Source organism: Boleophthalmus pectinirostris, unplaced genomic scaffold (assembly GCF_026225935.1).
Source record: "Boleophthalmus pectinirostris isolate CB_2022bp ecotype Guang Dong unplaced genomic scaffold, ASM2622593v1 HiC_scaffold_3, whole genome shotgun sequence".
NCBI classification, from domain to species: domain Eukaryota; kingdom Metazoa; phylum Chordata; class Actinopteri; order Gobiiformes; family Gobiidae; genus Boleophthalmus; species Boleophthalmus pectinirostris.
In genome coordinates, this window is record NW_026571299.1 from 17068521 (window position 1) to 17086850 (window position 18330).

At 39.6% G+C, this 18330-nt stretch overlaps 1 protein-coding gene across 1 annotated transcript in view; it reads right to left on the reverse strand.

The window, feature by feature from the left end:
• Positions 1–15227, reverse strand: part of cbfa2t2 (CBFA2/RUNX1 partner transcriptional co-repressor 2) — a 40499-nt gene extending 25272 nt beyond the window's left edge. The window contains 1 exon segment of the mRNA XM_020939754.2: positions 14867–15227. The gene's annotated coding sequence lies outside the window, so the exon portion shown is untranslated.
• Between the last annotated feature and the right edge of the window lie 3103 nt (positions 15228–18330).

Below are 18330 nucleotides of genomic sequence, written 5' to 3' on the forward strand. Positions count from 1 at the left end.
GTTCCACTGCGCTACATGTCACGCCAGTTCTCCACAGGATCCGGCCTGAAAGCACAAAGCCCACTCGCTGCACCCGTATGGCCAGGAAATTAGAGTGACATCTCAATAACACAATCAACAGGGCATATGGCCTTGGGTGTCAACACTGTTAGCATATAAACAACTTTATAATGCGCCACGGATTTGAGAGTAGTCCTTGTTTTATTTGGTAACACATCATCAACAGATCTCCACTGGCAGCGAGCAGCTCGTTCCGATCCAAATGGAGTGTCACCATCGTAAAAAAAAAAAAAAAAAAAAAAAAAAAAGAAAAAAGCTATTGTGCTCGCCCGACTGGCACCATCCGTGGCAAGCCTTTAAACACACAAATTAAACCCAAGCATATGCATCAAGCCAACAGCGTCCCATTTTGCACAGGGTGGAGATGGAGAGAGTTACAGCTGTGCAATCTTAAAGGGCCCATACTATGCCATTTTCTGATCTACGTTATAATGTTGTAGCCTGCTGGTTTAACTTCATGAAAACTATCTGACCTTGTAGCATTAGGATTTGTTCGCTCGACAGTAGGCTGGTACTTTTTTTATTTAACCAATTGCTGCTATTTGGACGTGACGTATGTAACGCACCAAATCCAGTATCCAGGAGGAAGAAGGGCAATAACATCTTTCCCCTTGACAAAATTCACCAAACATTCCCTTTGTTCCGACTTTAAATCTTTGATCTCAGGAATCGTTGCCAACACAGAATGTATAGCTTCGTCTACATCCATCTAGATCACTTTGTTTACTGTTGTGCTTTACCACAAAGGGACCCAGACAAGCGCTTGAGTTTGACATCATGGCTTCACAGCTCTTTGCTGATTGGCCGGTGCGCGGTCTACAACTTCCGGGGTTCTTGCAAAACTGTCTAGTGTATTCCGATTCCTGACCTAGTCGCTGGAGAGAAATGAAAATGAGTGGAGGCACTAGGTGGCGCCAGGCTGGCTAATAATGTTGTTTCCTCATCAAAAACATACCTGGATTTGTTTGTGTTTTTTTTTTTTTTTTCTAAGTTTTAACACACATGCCTTGCATATTTAGGTTTTTAGGCTTTGACTTCTTCTCTCAACACATAAAACACTGTTCAAGCTTATTATTTCATGTGGTAGTACTCTGTTTTAAACTCCATACACCTTCACTAGAATAATTTGGATGATTTCAGTCCCAGAATTACCCATCTCTACTGAACTATAGGCAGAAGGTAGCTGTTGAAAACTTGAAAAATCAAACAGAGCATTTTGAACTTGGGAGATGTAGACAGACTAATAACGTAGAGTGATTCAAACATGTGTGAATGAAACAAAATACAATTCCAAGTACGTTTTTGAGGAAGTAAAATCGCTCTAACATGGCTTAAAGCTCACGGGAGTCAATTTTGCATAATGTAGGTCCTTTAAGATGTGGAGAAGGTCTGTTGTTAACCACTCCAGAAGTAATGTAGGGGCTGGGGACATCAGGTGCGGGTTTGGAGCGCTGAAAGCCTACAGAGAATTGCTTGTCAATTAGACTGCGAACACTGCTGGATGACTTCATCTGGCTTACGAGCACCTGGGTCCAGTGTCACCGCGGCGACGGGGGAGACAGCTGCTGGCACACTAAAGCGGCCCAGCGAGCGTGAACTCAGGTGAGCGTTGGCTAGGAGAATGATGGGAGCTGTTTGTCCGGTCTAGAAGCCACCTGTCGTCCTCGGCAAGCTAATGGAACAAAGAGGATGTACGCGAAGAGCTGTAAATCTGGGGCTTACCTAGAAACATGTGTAATGGAAAGTATGAGGAGATGCGAGGTAGATAGTATAATGATTATTGGAACATTGTAATGAAAGAAAAAGATTAGGAAGGAAAAAGGGGGTTTGCGTCAAAGTCCAGACTTCCACGTGTACGATTAATTGCACAAGAAAAGGATTAACTTGATCGGAATGTCTGGAGGATAGAAGTTTGCAAATTTCCAAAAGTGCACAAAAATGACTACATATGATCAGACCAGTAATAGCTGGAGGTGATTCTGATTTATCTGCAAAGACTTTTAATTAAAAGCTTGTATTGATTTACTCCAAAGTAGTGCTGTAACAATACTAAAATTTAATTAAATTAAAAGGACAAGGCTCAATATTGATTTCTAGTATTGAAAACACAATTTTAGGCAATAAAACAGTATTTTCAACCCAAAATAGGAGTAGATACTAGAATTTCCCTTGGGATCAATAAAGTATCTCTCTCTCTTTCATGGCCAACGCCGACTTTATGAAATCCAGAGCAGCCGATAGACAATAAATAATAAAAAAAAAACAGCTTCCCCACAAATCTATAAGACAGCTCTGTAGTCATGTTTTCAGCAGTTAATATCAGTCCAATATATCAAACAACTAATCTATCTCTACTAGTTTTTGTTTTTTTTAATACACTAGACCCAGACCATTCAAAACCTATTCAGGAAAGCTCCAGTTTAATTTGCTCCTTTTTATGTAATATTTTTCGGCACTGATACCTTCTATAATCAGTATCTATTCAAAATCCATTTTAGTATCGATAAATAAGCCAAGCAACAGTAATTCGCTTTTTTATCTTAAACTTCTTTCTCAGCACGTCCTTCCACTTTCTCCATATAAGCCTGCTTGTTCTTGACCCTGGTGATTTCCTCCAACAGGTGGATGGAGGTGCTGTGAGCAGGAGGCGGCTGCTGCTGCTGTTGTTGTTGCTATCCAGGTGCTCCTTGTTTGTTCAGCTTCGGGTAACACTCATTTGCATTTAAACATTCAATCGGCTTTAATTGCTTTGGTCCGGGCAGGTGAGCGGGCTTAGGAACCGAAAGAACTGGGGATTTCCAACTTCCAATGAAATCACGCACTAGACACAAGAGTCACGTGTGGGTAGTGTCGCTAGTGTATATAATTAGACATGCTTTTCTCCATGGAGATGTTATGGCATTAAACCTTTCTATCATCATGGAGACCAAACCAGACCAAGTTACAGGTCAGATCTGTGAAGAGGCAACCCCACTCACAGTCAGAATGCCTGTTTCAATGTATTTTTGAGCAATAAAACCACCTGTAATTTAATAAATGTTTATGTAAGGTAGAGCTGTTTAATGTCATACTGTGTAACAATGGCATACTCATGGAAACAAGCAGGTGATGGACCCTCCACCAGAAAAGTTACATAATGCACCTTTAAAAGAGCTCATATTACACTATTTTCTGATTTATATAATAATGTTTCCTCATCAAAAACATACCTAAAGTTGACTTTTGTTTCATTTGCACATGGTTAATACATATAGCTAAGTTCTTCTCTCAAACAGAAAACAGTCTGTTACACCTTGTGATGTCATGTGGTGCTCCAATGTGTTCACTAGAATCATCTGGACGATTTCAGCCCGGGAAATGCCAATCTCGACAGTACAAAAGGTACAAGGTAGCTGTTAACTTGAAAACTATCACTACATGACATCACAAGGTGGAACAGAGCACTCGAGGTACGTTTTTGATGGAGGTAACAACATTATAGCATGACTTAAAGCTCATAGCATGGGGCCTTTAAATAAATACAAGCTGCAGGGTTTAGTAAGTTCATGGTTTCACTTAGGGGTTGTGTGAAGGTTGGTAGCTGTCAGTGAAGAGGCTTTGCGCTGTTATCTCTACACTGTCAAAGCAGATGAAGTGAGAGAGACAGAAAGCAGCCCATGCTAATTTATCAGGGGGCAAAAAGATTAATGCTGGTATGTGCAATGTTAGAAGTATGTGTCCGAGCTCACAATCTGCACTATCATTCTTGCAGAGACAAGAAAAGAGATTGATTTTCACAATATCTTGACATGTTTAAATTTAATTTAAAGTTTGTTTGGTTTGGATAATTCACACCATCAGCTTATAACTTAACAGTGTTCTACGGTTATTATTATTATTTAAATCAAAGCTCTTTTTATTAAAGTTTTGCGATATAAAATGTAAAAAAGCAATAACATCCTTCACCGTTTTGCATGTTTGAATCAACATACATACATTAAACATACATTAAAACTAATAAAAAATAATACATAAAACATCAAAACACCTGTACAAATATAAAAAAAAAATATAAAGAAGGACTGTCTCAATATTTATTAAAATAATCAATAAAAGCCTGCCAGATTGTATAAAAAGGCCCTTGTTTCTCAAGGGTTTTACTGTTTGAGGCACTTATTACTCATTCATCTATCACTACAAATTTTAAGAAAAAAAAAAGTAGAGTAAAATATTGGTCAATAGAAATCAATACTGAGTTTGAAACAAATCTATAAGTTGCAGTATTTTCTACATGGCGTAAGCATTTCAAGAAAACAAGTCAAGTAATTGCGCCCCTTTATCTCCACTTGCCCAACAGCAAACTTTGATCAAAATACATCCCAACATAAAGGAAAACCAAATATTAAGGAACCAAGCTGATAAAACATGATAATAAAACTGCTTAAAGAGCTGTGACTAAAACAAGAATCTATGATCTCTGGGCAAATCAGATGCGAGACATACACTTTTACTCCACTTGCCCAACAACCGATGGGCACGGCTGCTCCTCCTCCTCTCCTCCTGTACCATATGGATCTAATCGGCCAAGAGCTGGCCAGCTGGGACCTCCAACAGTCACCTGTGGGGGGGGGGGACTGAAGGCAGGAGGAGGGGAGGGGAGGGGGGAGAAGGGATATAAGCTAATGCTATACACCCCCCAACTGCCCCCCTTTCCTCCAAGACGAGCCGAGGAGGGAGCGGGGAGGGAGGGGGGCCAGGCACGAGGCGACTGAATGCGAGCGAGTGGACTTAAATGCCGCGGAGACAAAGGCTGCACCTGGTCCCAGTTCGTCCACAATACAGCACACATCTGTTCCCCTGTCCTGACCCCACACACACACGCACACACACACACACGCACACACACACACACGCAAGCACATAAACACACACACACATGGGCGCACATGGACTCACAAAATGCAACAACGTTCACTTATAAAACACATCTCTCATCTGAAAGTCTAACTACTTTTAATGGCATAGATAACAGGTTCGAGTTGTTAAGGCATTTTCGGTGACAAATTAAAGCAAGTATAAAGAAGCATGCCCCATTGGCTTTTTGCACTAAACTTAATTTGTATTGCTCCCTTGGGACAGACACTTACCCCACTATTGGTTTTGGTGAGGGCTGTTCACTTAATCATTTGTACTTAAGACATTGGATACTTTTTCTAGAATTTATGGTACCCCACTTGTGTAAAAAAGAACTGAATAAACCATCTAAGCGATATCTTTTTTAATGCTACCAATAATGAATTCACATTGTCAATATATATGCATTTCTCAACAACAAATTAAAGTCAACTCTTGAAACGAGATACTTGTTTGAGAAAGAATCGATATTAACCTACTTTGACGACTGAGGGATTACACCGTTATAAGACAAGATGGAAAAATAAAAGAAAGTACCACGAGTTAATGTTGAAAATAACATTCTAATGTCTAAATAAAATGTGTTTTTGTATTCTCATTGTGGTTATCCAGTCTCTTCCGTAGTACTGAAATACATTTTGAGACGTTAGCATCATGACAACACCAGTACAAGTACCCCATTTTTATTTTACCATTTCACTTCACACCTCTTATTACAAGTAATAGGCTAAAATATTCTCCAAATATTTTTACAACGCCGAATTTATGGATCAACCAGGAGTTCTTGACAAGCCCCAACAGGAATTCGCCAGTGGAAATGAGTGGCGCCAGATCGGGCCCGAAATGAAGGGGACACAAACAAGCAGCCAAAGAGCCAGAGGGAGGGACTAACAAGGGAAGAAAATACTGTTTTCATTAGGTTTCATCAGAAAGGCTAGCCTGGTTGTCAGACACTGAGCCAAGCTGTTTTTCTTGGCTCCCATTACTACCTTCCAGCCCCGTAGACTACATATTTGGACACAACCCAATATCAACAGTGGGTTCCTCGCTCGCTCGGCTATGGAACGAATTGGGGAGGTGGCGTGGTTGGACAGTAAAAGGCAAGAGAAAGGACGTCTATGTGTAGTCAAGTGAAAGTTGGGGGCTGGTCAAGAGGTAATCGGTAAAGAGTACAATTGAGGGCACTACCGAAATACACATTTTAGGATCACCGGTATGAACTTTAGACGGAGAAAGACTGCAAGACTAGCCCTCAAATAACCTTGTCGCGCATCGAGATGATTACAAACACTGTACGAACAGAAGTGACTCGGTTATGGAAATGCACTTAGCAGGAGAAGCGGAGAAAGGGAAAAAGAAAGTTGGACAGACAGGCTTCCAATAAAAATCATGAATGAGCTGTAAAATGGAGAGATATGATATTGAATGTGGCCAACAATCCATGGGTCTACATAGGTTTAGGTATCTGACACTGACATAATGGACAAAAGCACGACGCAGACACTTAAAAGTATGTCATTCCTTTTGATTATTCGCAGAACTGTTTCAGAGCTCCCAGAACGTAGCAATTAGCAAGTTAGCATTCTGACCATGCTCTGTCAATATTGAGCTTAGCTTGTTCCAGCACCCCTGGGTCATTCCAATTTTGGCTCTGTACCAGAACAAAATAAACACAAAGCGTCGCATAATTGCACGTGGGTTTTGTTTCAGGCTTCCCCGCGAATAGGTCAAAAATGTTTGTTATTTCAAGTGGCATAAACTTGAAGCAGATTTTTTCGCTTGCGTCACCCACAGCTGAGAACAAAGCAAAGTGGATGTGTGTCATGGAGTCCGTATTGGCCCTATTTACCAGGTGTCGGTGATTTAGGGAGAGAGGGGACACTTTTATCCCAGAGGGAACACACAAGAGCAAGTACGTGCACCTGTGAGGGACAAAAGACAATGAGCAACTGTGACGTAACTGCAGTGGTGGAAGGTAATGAAGTACAAAAGTAAAAGTACAATACAATACAAAGGTATCTTTAGGAATCTGTACTGTGCTTAAAGGTGCACCGTGTACATTTTCTGGTGGGGGATCCATCAGAAGAGATAGATGGAGATATTATTGCTTTGTCTGAAATGTTTCACAGTGTGGCGTTAAACCTTTTCAATCTTCATGGATATTTGGATGTTTCTATGGATATGTCCTTACTCTGCCTGGAATGTTCCACAGTATGACATTAAACAGCTCTACCTTTCATTTATTCAATTACAGATGATTTTATAGCTCAAAAATACATAGAAAAACGGGCATTCTGACTGTGAGCAGGGTTGCCTCTCCAGAGATCTGACCTGTAACTTGGTCTGGTTTGGTCTTCATAAAGATTAAAAGGCTTAATGTCATACTGTGAATCATTCCAGACAAAGCAATAATATTTCCATGAAGAAAAGCATTTGATAGACCCTTCACCTGAAAATTTGCACCTTTAAAGTGCATTTTTAAACAGGTACTTCAAGAGTTCGTGTGATACTTTTACTTGAGTAATCTTTTCCCTTTGTATCTGCACTTTTGCTTAAACAACAAAATTGAGTACTTCATCCACCACTGCGTAACAAAGACTATTTGGACCTGTCAATCACCAGCCACGAAAACAACATACGACCACATTCACAGACTCTCACAGCAGCTCTGGCCAGGAGATTATCTGCCTATCCTGTTACAGACTTTCGCACCTCCGCGTGACTAATTGGTTTGCTTGCCCATCAATCAGAAGAAGACCTGGTTTTTTTTACGAAGATATGCACATTTTTCAGATTGTGAATAGTGAGAATGGACTTAATTATATCTAAATCTCTCAATACAGTATTTTCACGATATGGATCTTAAGGTGAACTATGTAGCTTTTTGGTTGGGGGTCTGTTACCTGCTTGTATCTATATGCTACTGCTCTGTCTGGGATGTTCCGCAGTATGACATTAAACAGATCTATCTTACATTTATTCAATTACAGGTGGTTTTATAGCTCAAACATACCTAGAACAACAGGTATTCTGACTGTTGTCTCTCCACAGATCTGACCTGTAGCTCGGTTTGATTTGGTCTCCATGGAGATGGAAGGTTTAACAGGAGCAAAGGATCATGGTACATGTAGTTCTCTCTGTTTTGCTGCACCATTACAATGAATTTAAGCATGGAAACTTGTAATTTGATTTATTGTGATGGCCAACGATATTATTTTAAGACTTTTGACGATACGATATCACGAACTGTGCCATTTGTGACTGTCATTTATTCTGAGTTCAAGTGCCTCTCCACCTTGTATATAGCATTAGTGTGGTGGTGACTGACGATGACCAGAAGGACAGAAGACACAGACTGAGAGCCATGTTTCTGCTAGTCAACCCTGCGGCAGTTCTGACTACACAGACAGCTTGCCATTACAGTAGTAGATTCAAATGAGTGAAAGCATTATGCACCACATTGTAAAATTAATCATGTTTCATTGTCAAAGAAATCTCAGTGCAAAACTAGAGAACTTTGAAACCTAATATTTTTTACTGTTGTGTTATGACCAGGGCTGCAGGGGTCAAACTAATCATAATTAACAGATATTTGGAGAATGGAGACTCAAGCACAGTCAAAAAGACAGAAATCTTTTCATTTGTAGTATATACACTTTTTAAAATCTCGTACAGTAGTAATAATTTGACTAGTTGGCCAATCCAAGAATTATTTCCAACATAAGACTACTAAAATAATTGCTAGTTGCAGTTACAATCAGACCAGCTGAGAAAGATATTTCCATTTTCAAAAGAAATGTTGCGATGAAACTCACTTCTCTATTAAAACAAATCTTAAATCAACATTCAGCAGAGATATGTGTATCTTAAACTGACATCTGACTTACAGCCCCTTTGATAACAATAAAAGTTGTATCTTATGTTATGTGAAATATGGGTTAGGAATGCGTTTCTCCTATGCATTACTTCATCCAATCTGCCAAAGTACTCCAGGACACATAAATATGCAGAACCAGGCTGGCCTTGTACAGCCGTAGTCTATAAAACATAATACAAACTGTAGACATGAGAAAACAATGAAAAAGCCACTCGGACTGCCTTGCTTCAAACCAGGTGTCAAGGGCCTTAACAGACGAATGGCTCTGGCTTGGGTCCAACCAGATGTGGCTATCATCACCCGCTCAGACCATACTGGAGACATATGGGCCAACTTCTCACAGGGCATGCTGGGAAAGTGATTTGTTTTGGACTTTCATTGGAATATAGTGTAAATTCTTGTGCTAATCTCCCATTCTCGGGTTTCGGGGGATTGCGGCGAAGCAGTAGGTACCAGCCGCATATTCAACAAACAAAGCTTTAAGCCAGTTGTATGAGAGACTGTAGAACAACATCTGCTGAGGAGAGGAGATAAGTAAAACAAAGAGACCAGCTGTGTGCTAAAACAATGAAGCAGAGAAGACTGAGTAAGTGGTTGTCATCGCATATGTCCAACAGCAAGCTGCCATTTTTGATTTTAAGTGAAAATCTCTGCAAATTCTCTCCACGGCTACGCAAATGAGTTCACTTGATCTTGTCTACGCTCACGAATCACAAAGAAAACTAATGAGAAAAATGAATGTAATGACTACAACAGACAATTTGCTAGACAGACGCAGCACCACCCATTTCTTATCCGCCTACACAGTGCAGAGACACAAATGTTAGCAGCTTGCCCTTTGGGTTTTACATTGGAAAGTAACAGTTGTTCTCAAAGAAACATGGTCATATTGTGTTCGCTATAACACCCACAGAAAGTTTCCAGAGTTTAACATTTGGTCAAGTAAAATGCATGGTTTAAATACATGACGCAATGCATGCCCCTGACTGCAGTTAGTATTTTCAATTTACAATGCAATGTGTTTCCTTTCAACGTTTTAAAGGTCCTTAAAGGTGACTCTTGTGAGCTTTAAGCCCTGTTAGAATGCTGTTACCTCCTCCACCTTGTATTTGTCATTCACACATGTTTGAGTGATCCAAAGCTCACGATTCGCAATTCAACCTTGTGTTGTCATGTAGCGGTAGTTTTCAAGTTAACAGCTACATTTTACCTTCAGTTCTGTAGAGACTGAAAATTCCAGAGCTGAAATCGTCCAAATGATTCTAGTGAAAATGTATGGAATTTAAAAACACAGTGGAGAACTTCCTGTATTATCACATGACATCACAAAGTGGAACAGAGCCTAAATAACTCAGCCTAAATATATGGTTTGCGTGTTAAAGATGTGTGAATGAAACAAAACAACTCCAGGTATGTTTGCGAAGAGGAAACAATATAACATAGATCATCATAGGCCCTTTAAATCTTGGAAGCAACTTGAAAAATTGCAGAGAAGCCCAAAACCACAAATGCTTATTACAATATTTTTTGCATTGTGTGTTGTCCCATTAATCATGCTCAGGGGTTTGATCTTGCACATTACATTGCCAAACTGTGATGACCAATCAAAGGGTGCTTACACATTCCATCCCCAGGCTAATTGAAATACAGCTTGACAACTTCCAGAGGTCATCGTTCAGCTCTTAACCACACACCCACACACTCAGCCTCTCTGCCTCCATAAATAAGAGCTCTTGCACGGGTTAGTGAACATGCCTGGAGGTCTGCTATGAGGTCCTCACACCCCTCCACAAAAGCACTGACCACCAACAACACAAGAAACAAGAGGAAGCTCCCACACAGAAACAGCAAAGTTATGCACAAGAAAGAAACTCCATAAGCGATTCAATCTTCTGACACATTTGTACAACGACACAATTTTGGAAAACAAAATCTAATTGCAGTTTTTAACATATGAAGTAGTGAAGTATGGAGATTGCAATTTGATATAGATTCAGACTGTTTAGGGAAAGCACCACGAATATCTATATCAATCTAACATTTTGCTGGTTCATTTGGGAGTTCGTTGTATTTTTTTTAACCTGACAATGACACGTTTAAAACATAAATGCAAAAACTAAAATCTAGCCACGTTAAAATTACTTGAATTAAGAAAGTTTCATCATGATTTGAGTAAATTTCACTTACAGTACAATTATCTACCGATGGAACAAGACTTTTTGTACTTAAATTATGAAATTATATCTTGCTACAGTTAAGATAAGAAAAACAACAACTCTTCACACTTAAAATAAGAAATCTAACGTTGTCTGAATTAAGAAATACACACTTAGTCCATTAGAGTATAATTTTACTTGTCAAGTTGAATCTCCTTAAATAAAGAAAAATGTTCTTAATTTAAGTCATTTTAACTTATCTAGATATTGATATTTGCAGTGTAGGATTCTGTTCTGAGTGCTGAGATCCAAACTACAGGTACAAGAAGATTCTATATTAAATACTATTCTATAAAAAGATTTCAGGATAGTTCTTTGCAGAGGACATTCTATCTTATATCTTCATTTAACCATTTGCAGCCTTTACAAATAGATAACTGCTCCAACTCAAATTGCAATTACAATCCGATTACAATACGTCACGCAAAACTCCATTTTTCCTGATAAAACCGCTGTTGACCTTGGCCGAAAAGCGCTTTCTAGAGAAACAAATGCAGACATATAACCTCTCATTGAACCCCAGGGGCAACATATCACAAGGCTCGCCAGTGGAACTAATAGACCTCTTCCTGAAAGCATCTCCAAAGGCAGCTGCAAGTGTTTGTGTACGTCGGAACAAGGGGAGCCAGTCTACGGATGGATTCTTCACATATAAAAGCATGAGTGAACGAGGGTCATGGCTGTCTGTTTCGCTATTTATTACTACACAGTACTACACTCTACGGGCAGGAGAAGTTCACAGCTGGGAGTGGGGCTTGTAAGGAAGGGAAAGCGCTACAAGACTAAAGAATGATCGGAGCAGACAGTGTGTCTCGCGGACACCTGGTTTACACATGAGCACAAAGCGTGGCGGTTATGGCTTCCAACACTTCAAAGCTGTACAAATGGGCTGTTGAATGTAGCCAAATTAATAAGGGAAAAGCACTAGTGGTTTACAATAGTGGACAGAGAGGTATACACAATGCTAATAGTGTATAATAGTTGTACTTGCAATTGAGAAGCCATGTCTGTAAGTAGGCTACATGTGTTTGGGGTTGATGTGGAAATTGGATGGAACTAACCTGTCTAGACACTAGGGATGTGCAAAAATATCAAAATATCAATATATTGTGTCATTTAATGTGATGATACAGTATCGATATATCACCAAGAGTATTTTTTGGTATATTTTACTATATAATTTTGTTACAGCGCTACAGTTTTGTTGATTGTTTAGAAAAAGGAAACTCGTTTTTGCGACACATTTGACATTTTCACTGTTTTGATGGTTAAATTGTGTGTGTTTCATATGAATTTTGCATAATAAGAGGTTTAACAAAGACTTTTAGTATCACAGCAATGATTTAGCTTTATTGAACTGTACTGAATCGATTTGAAATATATTGTATCAAATCAAGACATGTATCGTATTGTGGTCTATGTATCGAGGTATGTATCGTATCGGCAACTTCTTAATGATACACATCGTTACTAGACACAGGCAGAACATGCACACTCATATATGGCAGGTTATACTACAATTTCACTTCCTGGTAGCAGATATTACATACATATAGAAGTAATGCTCAAAGGCTTAAAGTACAAATGACAGACTTCCTGGAGTGACACAGGCAGCTGATATAACCCCCCAGACACTGGGAGAACATGCAAACTCCACATACCTTTAACCTGGTCTGTTTAGTTTAGTTTACTTTACTCTTCATTTGTCAGGAACCAGTGGAACCTTGGACTTTCTTGCAGCACTGGCACAAGCATCCATTGTAAGTGTAGAGTAATTATAGAGTAATTACTACTGTGATTAACATTTACAATTGTATAAGAGATAGAAATATAGCTGGAGGGGTGAACGTCTTGCGGTGGTCCCAAGCTAGAATAAATAAAGTAATGTAATACACAACCAGGGTTAGAATCACAGCAGATGGAGCTACTAAAGTGTTGATGTTGGACAAGGAGCGAGCTTTCCCTCTAAGTCCTGAACAAATTGGAAGTGGCCATAGATATAAACATAATGCAGGGAGCAGAGCAGAGCTGGTTGTCAGACATGACAGTGTCCAGCCGACCAGACAGGGGGCTCTGCTTTTGAGACTGTCCAGCTCCACTTAGTCGCTCCATATCTCTCCTATGGTCTGGTCTGGTCCACTGTGATCCTAGCCAGGTACTTCTGTCTATTCTCTGGCCTCATGCATACACAAAGAGGCACAACCGAGAAAACAGAGCCATACTGGGGCTGTCACGAGATCACATTTTAGTGTTACGAAGAAAATGACCAATTAAGTGATTAGGCACAATTACTGACACTCTATTATGTGACCAGCTTTATACAGTCAAGTTTTTCACGTTTTCTAGCTTTGTAAAGTCAATTTATCCTGACATGAACAGCCACATAAAAAGTACACCAAATTTATGTTTACTCTTTTGAACTATAGAATTGAAATGTATAAACTTTGCTTCAAAATTGTCACAAATTACTATTATTTCTGTATTTATTTTGTGGCCTGAATGGGCTTGCTTAAAGTATCAAAAGCTATATACTAATCAATACAAACTTGTGTCAAAATTGGCAGTAGTAGAATGCTTGTATTAAAGATTGTTAAGACTATTTGTGTTGAGAATTGCATTCTATTGCTTAACAAAGAGTGTTTTTATATCATCATTGCAATATTGAAATTGGCGTTGAAATCAAGCATGTAATTTTAGTCTTGTGAAACCGTAAGCCACCTGTACATTCGTGATTATGGCTCAGCTGACCAATTTTGACATCCCTAAGACAGATGGAACAAAACATTAGACTACACTGTTACAATTGCATCATTTCATTTCAAATAGTGAGAATTCGAGTTGTGCCAGGCTCCTCTTTCCCACCAATGTCAAGTGTTTTGTAACATATCCCCGGCGTGAACGACAGACACAGCAGTTCCTCCTCCTCCTCTCCCCATATGTCTAGAATACAACAGATGCACGTCTTCCTTACCTAGTTTCTTCTGCTCTGCTTGCCATGTGGAAAAACTGATTACTATCGGGGTAAATGACAGATGAGGAAGTTCACATATGGAGTCAATCACACTCCTGAGGTTTATTTATCTGCTGGAGGTAGCGCCTTTTTGATCTTGACAAAAAGGAAGAAAAAAAAGTTTCCGCCATTATAATCATCAAATCCAGGTGTTGGGAGATCTAACGTTTGCCAAGAGTGAAACTGAGACTCCAATAATGACAGCAGAAGGCAGAGGCATTTTCACTTTGTTGTCTTTGGCTTGTGGTAATAGGTTTGGGAGCCATAGCTTTCAACCAGCATGCAAACTAAAGTCAAATCAGATATGGACACCAAAACGCACATGGAAGCTCCAAAAAATTGTGTAATTGCAACTGTAAGGAACTACACCAAGTTAAACACAGGCTAAATGAACCTACTGGAAATATTAAGTTGAGTTAATGCAAATACAACAACAACATTTATAATTGCCACTGTAAGAAACTACACCAAGTCAAACATGTTAAATGAATCTATTAAAAATATCAAATTGTACTAAAGCAAACAGCAAACCAATAGAAATAACTGCAACTTTGACAAGAAATTAGGCTATGTGATGTAAAAATGTTAAGTCCATGTAGATTCTTAAGAAGTTTGAGTAAGCATAACCATTCTACTTGCGTTGATATGAGTTGATAAGATAAAATGAACAGGATGAGGCACCATCTGCACATAACTGAAGCCTTGGGAGATAAGACAAACACACAACCCTAACAAAACACCCATTTTAAAAGTAGACAAATCAAAATTTCTAGTTCAATGTAACTCGCAAACTCTAGCATGTGCGCTTACCTTCTCTCTAGTAGAGTCCACTCTTTAGTCCTGGGTGAAAAACAGCTGCGGTGGTCGGCTTGTGCTTTCTTATCCTGTTCCTTTTTGTGACTCCACGCCTTCATATGTCAGGCATGTGTTTGCATTCCCACATATGCGCGCTCCAGTGCGGCTAGAGCCCGAGCCAGAGACGCAGATGGCACCCAGATGGAGGAGGACAGATAACCCGATCCGCGCTACGTCTACGCACCACACAATCTCGTTTCGATTTCTGACAGTCCTTGACCAAAAAAAAACGACTTCTTGCTTGCTTTTCCACTGCTTCTTTCTTCGCTTTCTTATCTCTCTCTCTCTCTAGACTCGCATCCTCTCTCGTCGCTTGCCGTGCGTATCTCTCCGCGCCCGCACCGCACTCGATCCCACTCGTGCGGCTTATGCTCCGCCCCTTTTCCCACTCACTGTTTTGATGGGCCGGCTGTTCGCGTGACGTACACAGCCCCCCGTAGCGCCGGCCCCTACGTGAGTCCCGGCCAATCGTGACGCGGCGCTCGCTACTTCTTTTCAGACCTGCATTCACCGGCATGGACCCTGCAATTAACATAACTAATTGCCTTGGCACCTAAAGGCTAAACAAGAGGCCGTGCCAAGGGGGACAAAAGCGTGTGCGCGCATGCAAGGCCCCACCCCAACCCCCTCTGGAGAAAAAGGGATCTGTTTTAAATGTTTTCATACTAGCTACACCTCTTTTTCTTTCTTATGCCTTTTTTAAAATGTTGTTTTTTGTCTTATTATCTGAAAAAAAAATTTAAATTTGCTTTTCACGCGTAGAAAATAACGTGAAAAATGTTTGTGCACTGCAAAACGTAGAGGAGTTTGTTCTCCAACAGGCTACGACAGGATTAGATTATTAGATTATACCATACTCCCTACAACTGTACAGCAACTCATCCTTATGTAGCGGATAATACTCCCTACAACTATACAACAATTTATCCTTATGTGGCGGATAATACTCCCTACAACTATACAACAACTCATCCTTATGTAACAGATAATGCTTCCCACAACTGTACAACAGCTCACCCTTATGTAACAGATAATACTCCCTACAACTGTACAATAACTCACCCTTATGTACATATACTCTTTGTTTTTATATTATATTGTGATGTATGAGCTACTGTTTCCAGATAATTTCCCTTGTGGATTAATAAAGTTTGTCTAAGTCTATTTTTTACTCTTTGTAGAAAACCACGTGGGAAAACTCTGAAATAACTGTATTGACGTTCTTGAATAGGAAGTTAGCGTTTGTTGCAAAGCTAGGAGTAATTAAGACGTTAATCAGATTTTAATTAGGCAAGTAGCAATGTAAAGAGCGAGGAAGTGTGAGATTCGACAGCCACTTGGCTTTGTAAACAAACAAGCCTCTGCTGTCAAATTCATTAAACCCCAGACACACTCGGGAAGACCCCTCTTGTTTACTGACACTATTTGGAGTTCCTCTAATTAACTCATTGCTAATATTGAAGTCAAGTACTAAACACCTCAGCGCAGACTACTCCTCAGCCAGCCAGGGAGATTGAATTTATGGGACCAAGTGGTAACAGCAGTGATAGAGCCAAACCGGTGTAATTCATAGGCCTGTTAAGCAATCATCATATTAACAAATGTATTTTATTCACATTAAATACTCTGGTCTTCTTTATAGATGCAATGTTTGAGCTGTGCACCATTACGTTTTATATATAGCTACATGTATTAGCTATATGTGGCAATAGACAGAAGCCCACATATCATATAACATAGTAAATATATCAGTATAATTTTGAATAGATTCACTTAAACGGTGTGTACTACTGTGTCCAAATTGTCATGAATAAAAGCTTGAAGTTGTTGCATTATTATCTGACTTTCAAAACTCAAATTTCTTATTTGACTTTATAATCTAAAATTGAGAATTAACTTCTTGTAGCAAGCAGCCAAAACATGTCAACAAGGTAAATAAATTCCTATAATACTGTCTTTAAAAAGAATCCAAGAAGTAAGTGAACAAAAGAAGTCTAAATTAACGTTTTTGGATTAATAAAATTGAGAAGTTGATTAGATTTACTTCTACTACTTTCACACAATTTCTTAATAGAGATTGTTTCTGTTATTAAGTCAATTTCCAAATAATTTTCTTTTTAAAATGTAGAAATTTGCACTAAACAAGACAACACATAAACATTTCTATTACACAATTTCTCATTGCTACATACAGTATTATGGATTATCATCTTGCTTTCCAAAATACAGTACATTTCTAGGTCACTATTCTTTGCCAAAAATCAGATTTGGCAAAATAATCATCTTTAATATCATGTAGTCTCTCCAGCTGTCCCTCCTTGCCTTTCTGTATTTGACTTTTCAAACTAAAAGGAGGAGTTGAGGATACTTTTTCACAGAATTCCTTAATGCATCATAACAATGATTGGTTCAGTTTTCCAGTTTCTACCCTCATAATTTCTATCCCCATGCATTTCTTTCAAACAAGTACAAATCTGCACACAAATATAACTGCTAAACTATTGCACAATTTCTTATGTTTTACCACCTTGCTTTCCCAAATACCTTTCTAGGTCACTATGCCTTGCCAAAGATCAGATCTGACTAAATAATCATCTTTAATATCCTCTACTCTCTCTATCTCCATCTATCCCTCCCTGGTTCTCTCTCTCTGCTCGTCGGCTTGCCCTATTCAGTGTGCATCTGGTCGGGCAGCAGGCTCAGAGGAAGGCCAGGTGGCGGAGAGCTGTGGGGAGGGGAAGGGGGGTTGGGAGGGCGGAGGGGGGTACTGGAGACACGAGCGATTCAGGGCTTGTTGTATCCGATGTTGTGTACGGGGCTACTGTTATTCACACGCTATTGAGACGTGCTCTGAAAGTGACACCGGAGTTGGACAAAAGCCAGGCGGGCGCTGATTTAAACCAAGAGCAGAGTAGAGCAGTGGTAGCAGTCGTAGCATTCCTGTTTAAGTCCCCCTTCCCGGTATAGGGGGTAAAAATAAAGTCCTGGAGGTCACTGTAATGGTTATAGTGGTGGGTCTGGGGACTCCAAATAGTGTATGCAATTTTAACTCATTTGTGTATTGTTTTCCTTGATACATTTTGAACTGAATTCTCAGTTGAAGGTGCATTTTGTATCAATAAAATGCATGATTATAAGTATTTTTATGCATTAAAGGTTCTCTGTGTAACTTTCCAAGTGGGGGGTCTGCCACAGGCTTGTCTCCATGGAGATGATACTGAACATATCCAACTTGCATTTGTTCAATTACAAGTGCATTATTGCTCAAAAATACCTTACCACATCAGGATCTGGCCTGGTAACATAATCTCCATGGAGATAGATAAGTGTAATGCCATACTGTGGAATATTCCAGGCAAATCGATAACATCCCCATGGTTACAAGCCAATGGCAGACCCTCCCCCACAAAAGTTACAAG